Below are 6,528 nucleotides of genomic sequence, written 5' to 3' on the forward strand. Positions count from 1 at the left end.
CAAACAGCATTTTATAAATTAAACAAATTTAAAACATAATCTTATGTATTTTTATGAAACAATAACCAATGACTGAAACTAATGCTAAAATCAGTGGTGGTTTCCTGAAACTAATTGATTAGATATTGATAAATTCCTAAATGTCTGTTTAAAACTAACCTTAAACTAACTACAGTTGGCAAATATATAACATATGATTACATCACAAACACATTGTTTATGTTGTCATTTTCGATTAAATTGCTATGTTTATTTGAATCATCGTTAGTAAATCAAATGTATGCCGATTGGGGATAATTTCAAGTTCATATTTAAATTTGTTTTAATGTGTATCTGTCTTCTTTATGTCTGTATGTAAGTAATAAGTATAAGTTTTGTAAATAATTAATTTTAATCAACTACATTAATGATTTGACAATCCATATTTAGCCTTATGCATGTTATCCATATCTAACTACTATTTAATTCGGCTGCACTTTACTTTAGGTCCTACACAAACAACCGAATGAAAATATCGACTATTCGATTATTTCATTCGATATATAGTTTGGTTAGTTAGGTTAGGTTAACCTTACCTAACTAACCAAGCGATATATCGAATAATCGATATATCGATCGATATTTTCCTTCGAATGAGTGTAGGACCTAAAGTAAAGTGCATCCTTTAATTCCTGTAACTTGACTCAAAGGCTACCAAACAAAACACGAGCCGATATTTTGGTGGATTGTCTGTCACCAGCATATAACCTAGTTAGATGTATAAGAGGAATATTGTTTAAAAACATTATTAAATATGAAGAATTAAATATAATATGGTAATCATTAAAATCTTGAATCTCTACTTATTTTTAAAGATTAATGATTGAATGTTTAAGCACAGCAAAAAGAAGATTCAAGGGTACAAAAATCATATACACAATTGATCAATAGTTATAATTTAAAAGGTCAATGTGGCATTTTATTTTCATAAAAAGTCTCCAGAGTATATTAATTGGCCTGTTAGTACAGTACAAGGTCAGAGCTATAAGTGTCAGCGGTGTAATTTAGTAATGTTTTAATGTATCTTGCAATCCTAACTTTTGTTGGTAGGAGTAGGCACTCTGATTAATTAGTAATGACTGACTAAATGTAATTTTATAAAAGCTTTATTTCACAATAAAATTCAAAATAACAACACCTAATAAAGTATAGACAAAAACTATGCAAAATAGTTAATATAAGTTAAGTTGAAGAGAACTTGTAATGTATAATTTTCTGATTAGGTATGCTACATTATTTTAGTATTTTTATTATAATAAGTACATAGTGTCTATTGTATTTTAACGTAATTGCACTACCACTAATAAACTAAAATCGTAGATCAAAACTGGCTGACGCATTGAAAATGGGAAACAAACCAAATCGCTTTGGCACAAATAAAAAATCTTACCATGGTAAGTTAAATTTTTTTTAAATCTATTTAGTTAATACGTTGTAATGTGTTACAGTGGATTTAAATATGGACTTGTGCTTTACAATCACAATGTATCAATACCTTTTGACTCACTGACTGACTGACTTACTGACTCACTCACTTATCATTAATTCTCCTACATACCACTTACCTAGAAGACTGAAATTCGGCACACTCGTTCTTTAGGCATTAAATAGGAAAACCAAGTAGTCTTTACCCTGATGTGACTTTAGGCTCCACCCCAGTGGCTTTGGAGGTTCCCCATATAATCTTATGATTTTTTAGCGAATTTCCCATAGGGAATAAGCTATTACCGTAGTACTCATGGTAAGACCTGGACGCGGGGCCGATTTTTTTTTCGTTATGAGGTCCCTAGAGGCCAAAAACACCATCCGTTCAAATTCATATATATATATATATATATATATATATATATATATATATATATATATTTATATATTTATATATATATGTGTCCGTCAGCACGATAACTCGAGCAAAAATGATCCGATTTTGATGAAATTTGGTACAAACGTGTAAACCTACGTTTTTTCGAACGAGTTCGCGATCCAGCATGATCGGACCATGGGAACGGGTGTTTACGTGGGGTTTTATGGGGTAAAAATAGGTTTTTCCCATTTTTGACCCAAAAAACATAAAATTTAGCAATTTATTTCCAAACCATTTTGTAGAGCTTCAAAAAACAAATAATTTAGTATATTGAAGCGTTATTATGCGCCTAATGGTTACGGAGAAAATTCCAAAAAATTGTAAATTTAAAATTCCCATGTTATTCTTATGGAGAATGAGTAAACTGTTGTAGTTTGCTTGTTTATGAACATATTTTGATCAAATTTGGAAAATGTTTTTATTTCTTACTACCTATTAACATTTTACAAAAAAAAAACTGTTTTACCCTCCCTGATGCAGCAAACCTAAGTACTTGTTAAACTAATTCTATTTAAATCGGGAATAAATGTTATAATTTTAAGTAGACATTTCAGTGTAAATCCAATCAGTCAAATGGAAATTCGCTTAGTCTGCAGGTTTGCTGCGGTGGGAGTATTTTATATTTAAAATAAATCAATGAATCATAACATCTGTTTCAATTAAACAAGTTGGTGCTATGATGTTTAATAGCATTATTAAGTTACAAGGTTTACCAACAGGGTGCAGCACTATTAACTTTTTGTTTGAACTTATTGTAACAGCTAATTTGAACAGAGTAGCAACAAAAAGCTATGACACACAATGGCAACTGTCAAATACTAAAATGTTGTGGTATTGTGCGAACAGGGTATTTTTTAGTACATAATTCATCAACATATTGACTTTTCTTCAAAATCTTTATAAAAAGTAGTCTATCGTATTTGTTTTCGCCATATATAATGTCTGGGAAACGGAGTAGCCTGTTAACTGTAGTGCATTGCTGATCAAGTCAATGACTTGGATGAAAGATACTAATATTGTATGAATAAATGTTTGGAGGATGTCAATAACGTGACAACTACTTAAACAAATTGAGCTGAATATTTCTGCCAAAATATTCACAGACTTAATGGAGATAGTATTCTTTTATTTTAGTACTCTCCTAGGCCTTTGTACTGACAGCTTTGTCCCATGTTGTTCTTTGAAGTAACCTTGAAAAGCCACTCGAAATGCCACCCAACTCGGTACGGCAATCAATAGTTTTATTAATACTTAAAAAGTCAAACGGGGCGAAGCCCTCGGGTAACAGCTAGTTGTGTATAGATTTGATGTACGTGTACTTACGACTTTATTTAAAACATATTTATTTTTAATGGTACAGTAAAAGTAAGATGACTGATTATAATTTCAAAAAAAGGAACTGAAAAGATTTATAAAACAAGTAATAAGATAAGAGGTACTGAAATAAGGGATCAGTTCAACGAACATTTAGGACTGACACAGTCACTAAGTTCTAAAAACAAATGTTCTAAAAAACTATTTTAAATTACTTGTAATAAATATTTTTAATTTTTTAGTTTTTAAATTGTAATAGAAGATATAATACAGTTCTCAGTATAGCTTCTAATTTTTTCTTTCAATTGTACACTATACAATTTCAGAACTTAATTAAAACCGTTTACAGCTTTGTATACTGCATGTAAATTTGTGTTTAAAATAATTGGTGTTGACCTATACACTTTCAGGCTGTAAAAATCAATATCAAGTTAGAATTTCTGAAGAGGATTACCTACCAATGAATCGAAGTATGAAAGAAACCCTGTTAAATGGAAAAAAAATTCAGCGTGTTGTGCCAAGACCTGTCGCATGCAAGAATTGCATTGTTAAAGTAGAGGATAATACAAACAGCAAAACTGTAGACTTTGATGAAGGCGCATCATGCAAAGGAAAAGTTTTAAACGATGAAAATCGAAATGACCAACATATATTTAGGGACAGTTGTTACTTACAGAATTCTTATACGCCATGCAAATATTTATCAGATAAAGCTGGCGTTTTAACACCAATAGTTACAGTAAAGAAAAGTGAAATAAATCTAAAATCACTAAGCCTTCCAAACAACAAGATTGAAGACGAGGCATGTATTGGGTTAAGTTCACGAGATGGACATCTAAGAAAATCTTTAATAACAAACAGACAATTTTCACTGATAGATTTGAATACTTGCCTCGGAAAGTCAGAATTCACTTTAGATCTTGAGAAGAAATTAAGAAAATCGAAACGGGTGCTTGGATTCGATGAGAATTTGAGTGATTGGAAAGAATTTTCGTACAAAGGAAAAAGTAATACTTGCAGTAGAAGTACGAAGGAAAACATAACAAAGGAAATGTTTAAGCGAAACACCACAGAAAAAGCAAGAAGAAATTTGTTTCAAGTATCTAATCCTTTGAATGATTATCGTCCCCAAAACTGCCAAGTTTTAGGTCTATGTAGTATTGGGAAACCTCAGGCATTTTTGGATAAAACTAAACAAAATACATTGCACAATGCTTTCCACTTGAATAAAAGAATTCCAAGTTGTCAACATGTTGAAGCACATCATAAAGGAAAAATTTCTAACTGTGACATATGTACACTTGAATTTCTTACGGATATGAATTTTCATCATGGTGGAAGAACAACAACAATCGAGACACAGAGTAATAAAGGTCAGTGTAAGAATGTTAGAAGCAACAATGTTTTGGATAAGAATATCAGAATAATAAATAATAATAATGGTAATACCTGCATTGACGTAAAGGTGAAACAACAATCGCCCCCAAATACGACTAGTATCATAAGCAGTTCTCCAATGTTGTCTCGAAAAACCAGTTATGACTATACTAACGCTCACATAAGAAACATGTTTCGATACAGTAACTCAACCGACGTAGAAGAGATTTATAAAAATCCATCTTGTGAAGAACCTTCTGTTGGTAATATACCATCAAAGTTGGGCAGACCCTCCCTACACCGATGTGTAGCTAAGAAATCAACATCTAGAAGACTCAGTCACCGGTCGTCAAAAAATAAATGTGGATTATCTTCAACATCCACTTCTTCTAGTTTTGTTTCATCATCCTCTCTTTCAACGATTATATCTTACAAGAGAGTTCGCAGGATATTTAAAACAATTATTGAAGGGAAACAGGTGAAAAGGCGCAATAAAATTGAGATATCCAAGTTTAAAGAAATGGAAGAATTAGGATTAGGCAAGTTAATAAACAATCGTTGGCAACCCAGTGAATACAAAGCGTTGTCTATATGGAGGGAGATGCATGAAAATGTACAAGGTCTTCGGGGGGAGTTTATAAAATGTCATAAGCCTAATAAAATAATTTAAAACTAATAATTTGGGTCCCATTAATTGTAACTAAGCTTTTAGCGAATTTCCCATATAGGGAATAAGCTATTGCCGTAGTACTCATGGTAAGACCTGGACGCGGGACCGATTTCTTTTTTAGTTTTGAGGTCCCTAGAGGCCAAAAACACCATCCGTTCAAATTCATATATATATATATATATATATGTTATATATGTGTGTGTCCGTTAGCGCGATAACTCGAGCAAAAATGATCCGATTTTTATGAAATTTGGTACAAACATGTAAACCTACATTTATTCGAACGAGTTCGCGATCCAGCATAATCGGACCATGGGAACAGGGGTTTATGGGGGATTTTATGGGGTAAAAATGGGGTTTTCCCATTTTTGACCCTAAAAACAAAAAAATTTAGAATTTCTTTCCCAACCATTTTGTAGAGCTTAAAAAAACAAATAATTTAGTATATTGAAGTGTTTTTGAATGTTCATTGACTACGGAGAAAATTTAAAAAATTGTAAATTTGAAATTCCCATGTTATTCTTATGGAGAATAAATAAACTGCTCTAGTTTGCTTGTTTATGGATATATTTTAATCAAATTTGGCAATTTTGTTTATTTCATACTAATCTATCAATATTTCAATTGAAAAAACACATCTCAACATCTTCCCCTTATCAGCAAACCTAACTACTCAATAAAATTAATGTTATAGGAAATAAATCTGAAAATTTATAGGGAGTATTTTAGTAGAAATCAAGCCGGGTAAATGGAAATTCGCTTAGTATGCAGGTTTGCTGTGACGGGGGTATTTTATTTTGTGTTTGTAATAGTGCAGTAAAAGTCATGGCCAACACCGTAAACAGCTGACTAATGAAATATGATTCGGTTACAATTTTGACTAACTGGATTAACTGTTTGATGATAGTGGAACTCAAAATGAATATGAAAAATTGTAAACTCATGTACACGTCAAAGTTGCCAAAAAACGAAAATTGAAAGTTGTTAAAAGTAACGATAACCTTGTTTGTCCATCACAGTTATGGACGTAGGTACGTCATTCTGTCGCCCTTGGTGTGTTTTGCTGTTTGTGATTCATCATAATTATTGAGCTGTCCACGAGGACTTGGTGTTATCCATCATTGCACGTCACAGATACCCATTCCCTCTGCCTTCCCTTCCATTTTTGCTTTCAGTATTTCATACTTAGTTTCACTCTTTGTTAGGCATTTTACGACTGACTATTGAATGAGTTTAAGGATTCATTCATCTTTTAAAAACTTAA

At 31.8% G+C, this 6,528-nt stretch overlaps 1 long non-coding RNA gene across 1 annotated transcript; it reads left to right on the forward strand.

Moving 5' to 3' along the window:
• Nucleotides 1–243: 243 nt before the first annotated feature.
• On the forward strand, nt 244–3,988 carry LOC128991458 (uncharacterized). Its single transcript, XR_008490653.1, has 3 exons — nt 244–354; nt 1,360–1,433; nt 3,628–3,988. It is a non-coding gene; the product is annotated as an uncharacterized LOC128991458 (long non-coding RNA).
• The last annotated feature ends 2,540 nt before the right edge of the window (nt 3,989–6,528 follow it).

This window comes from Macrosteles quadrilineatus, unplaced genomic scaffold, assembly GCF_028750875.1.
Source record: "Macrosteles quadrilineatus isolate MER2022 unplaced genomic scaffold, UCM_ALF_1.0 Scaffold_4__1_contigs__length_99947679, whole genome shotgun sequence".
Lineage (NCBI taxonomy): Eukaryota > Metazoa > Arthropoda > Insecta > Hemiptera > Cicadellidae > Macrosteles > Macrosteles quadrilineatus.